Source organism: Typopeltis vanoorti, chromosome 14, assembly GCF_054136105.1.
Source record: "Typopeltis vanoorti isolate ZY-2024b chromosome 14, IOZ_Tvanoo_1.0, whole genome shotgun sequence".
Lineage (NCBI taxonomy): Eukaryota > Metazoa > Arthropoda > Arachnida > Uropygi > Thelyphonidae > Typopeltis > Typopeltis vanoorti.
Window position 1 is genome coordinate 14,957,064 of NC_143562.1, and position 14,399 is coordinate 14,971,462.

The window sequence follows — 14,399 nt, forward strand, 5'->3', positions numbered from 1 at the left end:
GCTGATGTTATTTTTCCTCAGGGCCACAGTTTCTGTAGCATATGTCATAGCTAGCCTCACTACTGTCCTATAGATTTTGCCTTTCAGATTGATCTGCACCCTCTTATCGCATAACACTCCAGCCATCTCCCTCCAGTTCCTCAAACCCGCTTGTATCCTGCATCCCACTTCCTTCTCAGCTCCTCCATCTTCTTCCACTGTTGAACCTAAGTATCCAAAGTCTCTCACCTTCCTGATGACATTTCCTTCCAGCTCCAGATCTGTCTCCTGTCCGCCGCCCACTGTGCAACACATATACTCTGTCTTACTTCTGCTCAGTCTCATACCTCTCTCTTCCAGTACTTTTCTCCATCTTTCCAGTTTAGTTCCCGCTTCTTCTCTTGAATCTGCACACAGCAAGATGTCATCTGCATACAACATTGTCCAAGGCGTACAACAAGGCGTACAGTTACCTCAATAAGATACGATATCTATATTCTATTGTGTATGGGGATACACCTATGTATCGGGAGGAATGCATTATTCAAATGGTACAGCGCAGATTTTATCCTGTCGTTTCGTTTCCTCTCTTCCCTGAAAACCCTTGATTCTTGGATAGCTTCAGCTCACTATCAGTGAAGGCTGAGCGATGGAGACTTTGCTGCCTACCTATCTTCAAGAAGTTAGATAGGACTAAAGGAGCCCCAGCTACTCCGTTTGTGGTGTAAAATGCGTTAGACGATTTATTTATTTTATTTATGTTTAGAAACCTAACTCTTTCCAGGCAACTTCTTTAAAATCATGGTTACATTTTGGACTTAACAATATGTTAATTGTCCAACCAAAGAAATGTTTTATACGAAAACATAAAAAATAAGAAAGTAGTTCTAATTCAATGAAAGCCTCGCCTTTCATAAGTAAACTATTCCAGTTTCATGTCACAACTCTTCCCCAGAGATTTTGTGCTTTTCACAGCTATAGATTTCGCTCTCATCAGCTTGCCTCTCTCATTCTTTTCATTGCGTATCCCTCCTTCTGTCAGCCAGGAATTCATTAAGTAATACATGGAAATGCAATGGAAAGACAAAGTTGTATTCAAATTCAAATATCTGTTTCTTTCTGCTATGCCTCGAACTGATTTTTGTGAAAGAAAACACACACACACACACACACACACACACACACACACACACACACACACACACACACACACACACACACACACACACACACACACACACACACACACACACACACACACACACACACGACAGGCGCGAATTGTATGACAGTACAAAGAAACAAAATTGTATTTTGTTTCTTTGTACTGTCTTCACAGTACAAAGAAACAAAATAAAAGCAGTCGTGTTCTTGTTGTTATTCTGCAAATGTCGTGAAATTAATGGCAGGAAAATTAGCACGATAACAGGACCACCTATTGCTTTTATTAATAATTATTCATTCATTCTTTATTGAGTACGTATACTCGAAAATGTAAAAGAGTTTTATAAAAGATCGAAGACATTCATTGCAAAAATATGAATTTTAAGCTACAATTCAATAAATGTATTTTATTAATATTTTTATAAACATTTTATTGTTTACAGTAATTCATTAGTCTCGTAATAGAAAGGAAATAAAGATAGAACAACATTTAAGAATAAAATAAAATGAATGAAAAATAAAAACAGAAATGACCCTTTCTTCACTTAGAAAAACAAGTAAAAAGCGACATCTTAAATCTTTTCATAAATATGCAAATATTGTCGAAAATAATCTTAAAAAAACCCGTCGAATTTTTGTTTAGTTGTTGTTTGAAATCATGTTCGAATTTAAATTATTATTATTATTATTTGACACTTTTTCCATATTATTATTATTTCCATACCGTCGTAATGTGATAGAATATAACAGAGGCCAGATTCACTACATATAACCTTTCTCTTGTCCAATGGGCTCCAAGGATGACGTTCTTCTCTCTCTCAACTTAGCCAAAAGCGTGGCTAATATGGACAAAGATTGGACAGGCATCGTTGATGGAGGTTATACTCGATTGCGACAATGTCTGATGCATGGTAACTTCAGATTGAAGAGCTGTACGACGCAATCATTTTACTAATCATAGGGATTTATCAAACTTTATAATCCTGTCGATCCTTTGTATATTTTCCCCCGCTAGTCATCCTTTTTCGGCGAGTTTCCCCCTGCTGACGACATTTTTGTTTATTTCTATTATTATAGAAATAGTTTACGAAATACAAGTAAATGTTATTGAAATTCTTTCATAAATACAAAAAAAAAATTAATAATAATAAATAAATAATAAAAAAAAACATTATTTATTTAAGTTGAGTAAATGGAAAATAAAAGCATTTCATTGTATAAAAGCATTTTATTCATTCCATTCCCGCCCCTTTCTCACAGTTTATTTTTATTTATTATTTCCGTAATTATTTTTGTATATTTTATTGGCTGTTTTCTATTGAAGGTAAATTAGCTCCCCCCCCCGCTCCGAAAACCTTTACCTGTTTTTTTTAGGTGGACATATATTGATGTTGTATTCCTGTTTGCGTTTATGCACATGCACCAAAAGACAACTGACTAACAACATATATATAATACAATGTAAGACAAACACAAATCATTCGCCATAATGCCTAATATGTTCTTGGAAGTGTTGAATGTCACATGCTCCAGTGCATACCAAATATTGATGCACTGTGGTAATAGAGATGTGTGTGGGCATGTTTCCCTGGTATGAACTGGGACCTTTGGTTATAGCATATCTAAAAGGGCAATTCAATGACGGATCTGCAACACTTTTGGATAATGCAGTGATTTCTGCATTGTTTAAAGGAATATTTTAAAGGAATATTCATTGTTTGAAGGAATATATCCATGTTCCATATCATTACTTGTAGGTGGTCTGTCGTCGTGGTATGAGGAAAAATGATGTGAAACTGGCCTGCACAGATTTCAGATCTCAACTCAACAGAACATCGAGAATTATTTGGTATATAGGGCTCAATTCAGACCACTGTATCTAACAAGAGGCCTGTGTAGTGCTGTGGAAATGACATTTGCATCCATAGCGCTAAGTTGTGCCTTATAAGTTGGATTCTAGTGGCGATTACAAGAGCCACTTTTAAGCCTTTCTTCGACCATTTCTGGAGGCAGTTTATCTCTAGTAGGGACAAATATTTCCTTCCGAATACTCGAGTTTTTTTTATCCCACAATTCAGAAAACGAACCATAAAAGTGACAGTTTCATGGAAATAATATATAATTTTAGGATTATAGACCATGCCTCCTCTCCGAACTCTGTTAAAATCATTGATAGCCTTCGGTCAGCTATCAGTGATGGCTAAGGATGGAAATTGCTGACGACTAAGCCAGCAAAGGTTGGTCGATTGGTAGAGCGTCTGTTACTAATGGCGCACGTAAAAAGTTAAGTAAGTTTGAGCGCAGTTAGTAGTTGGAAGGGGTTCTATCGTTCGATGCTGTTGGCACACACTCCTTCGATAAGTCTTTGGACTCCCTTTGGAGGTGTCAAATAATAATAATAATAAAGTTAGTTCGTGATAATTGATCTACAGAACAAACATTAATTTTTTTTTTAAGTAACTTTCGTCATTGATAAGTTGGGTAATGATTTCACATCAGGCGACAAAATTTACTCCCATCTAAGACATTCACAAACATTTAGGTCTACAGTGGTATTAAAACAGTGACTTATCGGTTGGACAGCAGATATCCAATTGCAGGTATATATGCAAGTAATCCTGAAGGATTTTTAAGTAAGGAGAGGTTAGTAGTAGTCTGGTCACTTCTGACCAGATCAAGATCAAGATATGATAAGGAATCGTGACGTGATTGGTTGACGTCATTGTGGGCGTGACGTCATGAGATTGGATTGTTAGGAATTTCCCTGGGGGCATATGCGTCAATGGCTTCAGTTCTTGTGTTTTGGTTCGCGTATGGAATTGTGGGTGTATCGCGTATGGAATTCCGAATCTCTAGGATCCTGAATGCTAAACTGGGTGAGACAGGTTTCAAGTAAGATTAATGTAGAACTGTTATGGATTGTGAACCTTAGAGCAAGGAATGTTGATTATATACTTGCTAGCATAATATAAAGTTTTGAAGACGAAAAATCGTACTTCTAAGTTATTGCGAGATCTGCAGAGTGATGAGCATTGGTTAATGTTAAGAGTTGGAAGAGAGATTGAATACATATAAATTTTTAAAGATCATTGTACGAGAAAGCCGGCTAGTTAGACAAAGGAATTGGTTCCAGCCAGAGATAATTTCTGAATCTATACTTCACACACGTGAAAGTAGCATAGTTACGACCTTGAGTGGGGGGGGAAGAAATTGTAGACTTAAGGATTAAAAGTGATAAGAGTAGCTCAAGCAACTATTACAACTCGAAGTTGCGACTGACAAGAAATTAAGATACGATAAGAAAGAGTATTGAATACATTTCGAATCAAGTACACATAAAGAATTTAAAATACAAGATACCAAAAAAAAAAAAAAGTCAAATAATTTTACATCTCCAGCCTCGACTCCACAATTATAGCAGTAGACCTCAACTCCAAACTTAGAGCTTGGTTCAGTTCGTCAATCAACTCCAAAGGCCGTACTTTATTTAACTGCAAGTCACTCAACTCATCAGTAGTAACTGGATCTACCGAGCCCATCCACTACAGCCCATCAGGAAGTTTGGATGTACTAGACATTGTCATCCTCAGGAACATCAGATATCAATATCAGCCAAACGATTACAGATCACTTTTGTGAACAGCTTGTAATCCGTAGAGATCAAAGGAATAGGCCTTCAGCCACCTACACCATTCAGTTCTCTCCCCTTTTTGGAGTGAAAAATCACACGATATAATAATAATAATTTGTGAGTTCAACAAATTTCATCATCGGCCTGTAGAGTAAGATAGGCTGTGAGTCAGCAGATAGTAGGAGAGGAAATAAAGATAGAGTGCATAGTGGTAGAGTAGGTAAAAGAGGCCTCAGTTGACCTGTTTTAGCTGTTTGCCCCCCAGGGGCGTTTCTAAAACGGTCGTTGATTTTTCACTTTAGAAAAAGGAAAAATCCTGAAAAGGAAAACATGTAACAAACAGAAAGTGTAACATAAGTATCGAGAAAGCCAAAGGAATGGAAAACTAAATTTAGAGGTGGAGGAAGGATCTGCAAAGAACTGCACCGCCTCGCTGTAAGCCTTCGCCGCTCGGGTTCTCAGGTCCTCCCCCACCTGTGGGATCTAAAAACCAGTGAAGCTGAGTACAGAAAACCCACAAGGTGGTTACTGTGTCTTTCTTTTGTTGTGGGCTGTTAATATTCCCTTGACCATGTTCAGTTTGCAGAGAGCTATAAAAAACGCCGAAACTTCCTCCTCATCTAAATCCATAGCTACCTCTACTTGACCAGGGCTGATTTTGCTGATGTTATCAACGAAAAGATCACCCCATTTTGCAGTGACAACATCAGGTCCATGCTTCCCTGTAAGGAGGAGTTCAGGTTCTCCTAATTTTGCTATCCCTTCTTTGAATTTATCCGCCACCCCAGGGATACCTCTAATAAGATGGCTTAGAGTCTCCCCTGCTTTTGCATGAGGGACTTCTGGGTGGGCGGTCTCAGATACTTTAGTTGTTTTTGGTGTTATCAACTCTTCTTCTTGTGGGCTTAATGGCCGCTTGGAAGTGTTGGTATCTGCCTCCATCTTTTCTTCTTCCTTGGCTATATCTATGTTAGTATTTGTGGCTTCTCTTTCTTCTACTGTAGTTATATCGACTGTTTCTTCTGTGTGGTTTTTACTGCTCGTTTCTGTTGTGGAAATTTTTTTCCCTTGCGGTTTTTCTTGGTTGTCTTAGAGGTGGAGGGATGGCTTTCTGTAGCATCAGGAGCGGTCTTTAAAGGTGGAGAAGCTTCCTGTGCTGTGCCATTTCCATTGCTTGGTGCAGTTACAGGTGTGATTGCACCACCCATCCTCTCTGCCAGGGTTCTTAATGGGCATGTGTCTACTTTGGGGTCAATGACCCCGCATTTCAGGCAAGCTGCCTCACATTTTTCTTGATTGTGACCTGCTTGGAGGCAGTTTTTGCCCTTAACTCTAGGACAGTCTGCCCCAAGGTGAGTGAAGGCACTACATCTGAAACACTGTTTTTATACGCCAGGGTAGTTAATCATTACTCTGGAGGATCCGATAACAACAAAGTTGGGAACGGGGTTTTCATCTCCAGGGAGATAATGACCTCGCCCGACTTCCATTCCGGTTTGTCTGCATCATTTAGGACTTCTACATTACGTACAACGCCCCATTTCCCGAATATTTCGTGGATAATCTTTACATCGGTTTCAATATATTCTAAAGGGAATCTGGGGATTCGAAGTACTTTGGTGATGCTTCCTACCAGAATTGGGACTGTTGTTTTCCCATTACATTCAAGTCCTCCGAGTAGTTTATCTCTCGTTTGTACATTTCGAACGAAACTTGAAAACGGCCACCACCGAACGGGGTAAATCCGAAAATCTGATCAGCACCGACGCTTTGGATGAGGGCTTTAGCCAAACATCGAGGTTGTAGGTCGGTTTCAACTTCTATTCCGAGTGTCCGCGTACGCGGCAAAGCCATAGCTGGTGAGGGAGGGGGGACCTAGGCTATTCCCACCACTACCAAGTGTTTGATATTTCCCCGGTCCGGGGTTCAGGAAGATCTGTAAATTTCAGTTCAAATATCGTGAACCCCGATGGGACTCGTACCGATATTAAAATTAAGAACAGATACTACAAGTTGCTCTTAGCCTATCAAGCTGATACGCACAGATATTTGATACCTATGTTAATGTTTGATACCTAACGCATCTACACATTTGATACCTATGCTACACACTTGATCTTAGCCAAAAGGCCGAGAAGCGATCCCCTTAGTTTAAATATATATTTTTTCTGGGTCAACAAACTTCATCATTGGCCTGTAGAGTAAGATAGGCTGAGAGTCAGCAGATAGTAGGAGAGGAAATAAAGATAGAGCGCATAGTGGTAGAGTAGGTAAAAGAGTCCTCAGTTGACCTGTTTTAGCTGTTTGCACCCCAGGGGCGTTTCTAAAACGGTCGTTGATTTTTCACTTTGAAAAAAAAAAAGGAAAAATCCTAAAAAGGAAACATGTAACAAAAAAATAATAACATGAAGTACAGAGAAAGCAAAGAAATGGAAAAGGTAAACTTAGAGGTGGGGGAAGGATCTGGCCCGTGTGATGCAGCTCACAAGGAGCTGCACCGCCTCGCTGTTTAGCCTTCGCTGCTCGGGTTCTCAGCTCCACCCCCTTCTCTGTGAACTGAAAGGAAAAGCAATAGTCGATTCTCTTTACTTCCGTTTGTTGTGGGCTATTAAGATCTGATTGGCCACCTTGCTTCCCCGGTTCAGGTCTAGCATACGGAGAGCTGTGATGAAGGCCATTTCCACCCATTCTTCTACATCCAGAGTTCCCCGTATCTCCTCCGGATTGATTTCTCTTATATCCTCTATGAAGAGGTCGCCCCATTTGGCGCTAACGACCTTGGGACCGTGTTTACCTGTGAGGAGGAGTACTGGTTCCCCCATTCGCTCCATTGCTTGTTTAAATTTGGCTGGGATCTCAGGGATGTCTTTTATTAGGAACGTTAGAGTTTGCCCTGCTTTTGCTTGGGGGAATTCTTGGTGGGAGGGTTCCGAAGCTTTAGCTGTTTTTGTTTTAATTAACTCCTTTTCCTGTGGGCTTAATGGCCATTTCGAAGTGCTGGGGTTTGCCTCCATTTTCCTCTGCTTCATTTTCTTCTATATTCTCTGGATTGGCTATATCTGGGTTGTTATTGGTAGCTTCGGTTTCTTCTGTTGAAGTTACCATTATGGTTTCAGTATTGGCATTTTCCTTCAGGGTCGGAAAACCTTCCTGGTTTGAATTTTTTCGTTTTCTGGTGATGATCGCTTGGCTGGCGTGATTGTACCTCCCATCTTTTCTGCATAGGTTCTCGACGGGCAGGTGTTAACTTTGTGGTCCTTGGATCCGCATTTTAGGCAAGCCATTTGTCCAATGCATGGCTTGTTGCGAGGCAGTTTTTGCATCTAAGTTTTGGGCAGTTTGCCCCGAGATGGTCGAAGGATCCACATCGGAAGCATTGCTTCTTCACACCAGGGCAATTGACCATTACCCTGGCCGATCCTATGACAACAAAATTTGGCACTTCTGTCTTCATTTCGATTACTGCTGTAACTTCACCAGACTTCCAATTTGGGAAATCTGGATCGTTTGCCACCTCTTACTACTCCCCATTTCGAGAATGTTGTTTTAACTATGTCGGTCCCTTCCTCTAGGGGGAATCTATTCATTTTTAAGATCTTCTGAATATACTGCCTACTATATATAAATGGAAACACTCTCTTTCCTTGGCAATCTAACCCTTGCAGCAGTTTCTCCCTTGTGGCAGCATCTTTCACTACCACTTGGTATCGACTTTCTCCATACGGAGTAATGCCAAAAATCTTCTCAGCTCCAACAGCATCCATCAGAGCTTTTGCTAACGTCCTTTTTGGGATGCTGGCCTCCACTACTTTACCCAGAGTCCGGGTACGTGGCAAAGAAGATGACATGATCGATGGGGGAGCTATTCCAATCCCCACCGCCGAGTGTTTTATTCTTGCCCCAGTCTGGGGTTTATTCTGTATCTGCTGCTGTAGTTTATTATCAAGTGTCTCTATGAGACCCTTTGTCGATAATAACTGAGCTAACAGATACTACAGTTTGCTCTTAGTTAAACAATTTATTTACTAATCACCTAGAAACTGCACACTTAATCTAAGCCAAAAGGCCGAGAAGCACTAAAATTCAGAAATTTTTTATGCACACTGGATGATAAAATGAGCATCTTTCACTACCACTTGGTATCGACTTTCTCCATACGGAGTAATGCCAAAAATCTTCTCAGCTCCAACAGCATCCATCAGAGCTTTTGCTAACGTCCTTTTTGGGATGCTGGCCTCCACTACTTTACCCAGAGTCCGGGTACGTGGCAAAGAAGATGACATGATCGATGGGGGAGCTATTCCAATCCCCACCGCCGAGTGTTTTATTCTTGCCCCAGTCTGGGGTTTATTCTGTATCTGCTGCTGTAGTTTATTATCAAGTGTCTCTATGAGACCCTTTGTCGATAATAACTGAGCTAACAGATACTACAGTTTGCTCTTAGCTAAACAATTTATTTACTAATCACCTAGAAACTGCACACTTAATCGAAGCCAAAAGGCCGAGAAGCACTAAAATTCAGAAATTTTTTATGCACACTGGATGATAAAATGAGCATCTTTCACTACCACTTGGTATCGACTTTCTCCATACGGAGTAATGCCAAAAATCTTCTCAGCTCCAACAGCATCCATCAGAGCTTTTGCTAACGTCCTTTTTGGGATGCTGGCCTCCACTACTTTACCCAGAGTCCGGGTACGTGGCAAAGAAGATGACATGATCGATGGGGGAGCTATTCCAATCCCCACCGCCGAGTGTTTTATTCTTGCCCCAGTCTGGGGTTTATTCTGTATCTGCTGCTGTAGTTTATTATCAAGTGTCTCTATGAGACCCTTTGTCGATAATAACTGAGCTAACAGATACTACAGTTTGCTCTTAGCTAAACAATTTATTTACTAATCACCTAGAAACTGCACACTTAATCGAAGCCAAAAGGCCGAGAAGCACTAAAATTCAGAAATTTTTTATGCACACTGGATGATAAAATGAGCATCTTTCACTACCACTTGGTATCGACTTTCTCCATACGGAGTAATGCCAAAAATCTTCTCAGCTCCAACAGCATCCATCAGAGCTTTTGCTAACGTCCTTTTTGGGATGCTGGCCTCCACTACTTTACCCAGAGTCCGGGTACGTGGCAAAGAAGATGACATGATCGATGGGGGAGCTATTCCAATCCCCACCGCCGAGTGTTTTATTCTTGCCCCAGTCTGGGGTTTATTCTGTATCTGCTGCTGTAGTTTATTATCAAGTGTCTCTATGAGACCCTTTGTCGATAATAACTGAGCTAACAGATACTACAGTTTGCTCTTAGCTAAACAATTTATTTACTAATCACCTAGAAACTGCACACTTAATCGAAGCCAAAAGGCCGAGAAGCACTAAAATTCAGAAATTTTTTATGCACACTGGATGATAAAATGAGCTAAATATACAGAATGCGATACGGCTTCTCAGAAGCTGAAATTAAACCAAATGGAAATAATAATGTAGGATTCATGTATATTTCATATATAAATGACTAAAAGGTGCGGGAACTTATTTATAAAATTTTCAGTAAAATTTGAAATTATTAAAAGTTTTTATATTAATTTTATTATACATTAAAGATACCAAGAAATTATATATCAGATTTTAATTTTTTTCTAAAGAAAAATCACGTGAAATACATTCAGATCTCACCTTCTTGTATAAAGAGACTGTATACACTTCACATCACTTGCCTTAATGTTTGTTTCCAATTGCACTTTTGGTTAGTGTGTGTATATATATATGTTAAAGATACCAAGTAATTTTAAACCTGGTTTTACTCCATTTCCCAAGTAAGCAAACAGACTAAAAGTCAAGTTTGCGCCTGCAATTGATGCAAGTCTAACTGATCCCACAGGTAGTGCAGGACCAGGACAACTCGTGGCAAAGGTGGAACAAGCTCCGATCACTAATCTTAATATTTACCCTTAATGCCAAAACACAATTCCAAGAAGGGGATGTATGATGTTTTGTATTAAAGGCAAGGGGCCACTACCCAGACCGGTTTCGACCTTTATTGAGGTTGAATGGGAGTTCATGCCTTTCATCACTGGCCTCTTTAGATTTAAAAAAAGGTTGTGCTGAGAGTCAGCTTGATAGTGAGAGAGAGAGGAGGAGAAAAGATAGAGTGGATAGTAGTAGATGGTTAAAAGAGGCCTCAGTCGATCTACTTGGCCTGACTTAAATGTCAGCACCAAGCAGATCTCCGACATTATCTCCCTCCATCCGTTCTTTTCAGCTTTCCCCGGTCAGACACCTCTTCAGGTGTCTGCCCGAGGAAAGTGAGGAAAAACAAATGAAAGAAGCACCACATGAAAAAGAGGAACTAGTAAATAACATTAAAAATTACATATGACAATTTGTAAGAAACTAGGTAAATTCTGAAATTTCAACCTGAATGACCAGTTTAATACTGAGAAGAGCGGGGGCAGAGCCTGGCCTGGGTGATGCAGCCCACAAGGAGCTGCACCGCCTCGGTGTAAGCCTTCGCAGCCCAGGTTCTCAGGATACCCCCTCCTGTGTGGAATAGACAGACCTTTTTTACAACAAAAATTCTAATCTGAAAGAGGACAAAAAGAAGAAAAACAAACCAGAATTTTTTTTTTTTTTTTTTTTTCTCTGGCAGATCGATACTAGGAGTCGACTGACTTGTTAGGCGAGGTTTAAATCCTCCTGCTGTCTATTGTTGTGGGTTTTAATGATGAGATCTGCTAATTTGTCTCCGCGGACGTGGTTTAGCATGTAGAGGCCTCTGTGCAGTGCTAGTCCCACGTCGTCCTCTGCATCGATAAGACCAATGATCTTTTCAGGAGTGATTTCATCTATATTATCGACAAACACGTCGTTCCATTCTGCACTGACGACTCTTGGCCCGTTTTGTCCTGTGAGTAACAGTTGAATGTCTCCGAATGTTTCTATTGCTTTTCGTAGTCTCGCTGCCTCCTCGGGGAAATCTTTTAAAAGATGCAATATAGGTGCATTGGCCTTTGCATGAGGGAACTTTGTGGGTTCTGAAGTTGACTTTATATTTCCAACTTGTGCCGGACTTCCTTGTTTCGATTTTTTAATATTTACTTCTTCAGGGCTGGCTGGCCTCTTTTGTGTGGTTTCTGCATTGTTGATTTCCATATCTACTGCCTCCGTGTCCTCGTCTATTGTGACTGCAGTGATAGTTCCGTTTTGTTGGTGCTGCTGGTTATTTTCGGTTGCTACGTCTGTAGTGGCGGTTTGATCGGTGGCCAGTTCCTCCTGCCCTTCATCTCTCCTGGTTGCAGGCTTCTCCACTGGTGTACTTGGCAGTGTTTCGGAGGTGGCAGCATGATTCTTTGTTGTTCCCTCATGCGCGGCCTTCAGGGTGGGGAACTCATTCGGTTCTGCGCCAATAACATTTTGGGCTGTTGTTTCCGTATTGGGCGTAATAGCGCCTCCCAATTTTTCGGCCAGATTTCTGTCCGGACAGATGTCTATTTTATGGCTCTTAATGCCGCATTTTAGGCATGCCGATTGGCACTGTGCTAGTGTATGACCCGCTGTTAGGCAGTTCTTACACTTTAACTTTTAAAACATTTAAAACATTGCCTCTTCACTCCCGGGTAACTCACCATTACCCTGGCCGATCCGATCATTACAAAATTCGGAACTTCTGTTTTCATCGTTAACGAGAACGTGACTTCCCCCGACATCCATTCAGGGTAGTCAGCGTCTTTGCCTACTTGGACATCTCGTACGGTTCCCCACTTCGAAAAGACTTGATTAATTATGTCGTTGCCTCCTTCTAGGTATTCCAGAGGGAATCGCTCTATTCTCATCTTTTTAGAGATGCTACCAACGACAAAAGGATGGCAAAGTTTTCCTTGACACTCAACCCCTTTGAGTAGTTTCTCCCTTGTTGTTGTATTTTTACAAACTACTTGATATCTGCCACCCCCGTAGGGGGTAAAGCCAGAAATATTATCTGCCCCTACGCAGTCAATTAGCGCTTTCGCAAACGTCCTCTTGTGTACACTTGCGTCGATTTCGAACCCGAGGATTCTTACTCTCGGTAGAGCCGAAGACATACTTCAAAAAAAAAAAAAAAAAAAAAAGGGAAGAGTAGACCCTTGTACGATCCGAGTCCACAAAAGGACAGACCTGTAGAAAAGGCCAAGCTTTCCCTGTTTGCAGATAAGAAAAACCTGTTAAACTTAGGTACAGAACATAACCAATGCAATATTGAGGATACAACACTTCCCCTCTGCATGGAAAACAGCAGACATCATACCAATAAAAAAGCCAGGAAACAATCCGCAACTCCCGCAAAGCTACCGTCCAATAAGCCTACTCTCCAACCTGGGAAAGATTGCTGAAAAAATTATCCTTTCAAGACTACAAGAAAAATCAGACCAATTAGGAATAATCCCAAACGAACAATTCGGCTTCCGCCGTATGCACAGCACATTGCAACAAATACACCGACTAGTGGAGCATATCACTCAAGGATACAACTGAAATCTTCACACAGCTGCAGTCTTTTTGGATATTGCCAAGGCCTTTGACAAGGTATGGCATCAAGGATTACTCTATAAACTCATTCAGGCCAACATACCAACAAACCTTACCCGTCTAATAAAATCATACCTCACTGACAGATCCATGCAGATAAAAATAAATGGCACCATCTCAACTAGGCGCAAAATCCTGGCAGGAGTACCTCAGGGATCTCTTTTGGCTCCTTTACTTTTCACAATCTACGTGGCTGACATTCCACAGAACCTGAGGACTACCATCACAGCCCTATATGCAGACGACACAGCCATAATGACAAGATCTCTCCGCCCACACCTGGCCATCAGTCGTCTCCAGGATACTATCACAAAGCTAGAGAAATGGTTCTCCGACTGGAGGATACAAGTAAACCCCGTCAAAAGCTCAGCTATACTCTTCACCAGACGCAAAGCCTTCATTCAAGATGATATTGAACTTCTCGGAAAAAAGATACCATGGCAGACAGAAGCCAAATACCTTGGAGTACAGCTAGACAAAAAGCTAAATTTCAACAGCCATATCAAGCTCATAGGCACAAAGACATCCAGAACCATAGCCCAACTCTATCCCCTGATCAATCGCAACAGCAAATTGGATAAACGCAACAAGCTGTTATTATATAAGATGGTAATTCGACCTGTAATCACATATGCATCCCCGGCATGGAGTCACACATCCAAATCTAACATCCAGAAACTACAGAGGATACAAAACAAATGCCTGCGGATGATCTTAGATGCCCCATGGTTCGTCAGAAACACGCAGATCCACAGAGAAACCGGAACCCCTGACATCCGTTCTCTCCTTCATGACCATGCCGAAAAGTTCTTCAGCAAGGCACATTCTCATCCTAATCCACTAATCAGACAAGCTTCCAGTTATAGTGAACATGACTATCAAAAACACAAAAGACCCAAGGCAATCCTGCTTTCAGCAGAACAGAGCTAACTCCATATTGACAAAGTGCGAGCATAAGTCTCACAACCTCCCCCATCAAGCTTCTCCACACAGATAAAGGGGAAAATAAAAAGCATTTTATGCTTCACCCAGCAAGCCAGTAACGTTGTTGTTA

The 14,399-nt window shown here is 40.9% G+C and overlaps 1 pseudogene; it reads right to left on the bottom strand.

The window, feature by feature from the left end:
- Positions 1–6,703: 6,703 nt before the first annotated feature.
- LOC150099249 (U2 spliceosomal RNA) lies at positions 6,704–6,916 on the bottom strand (annotated as a pseudogene).
- Positions 6,917–14,399: the final 7,483 nt, after the last annotated feature.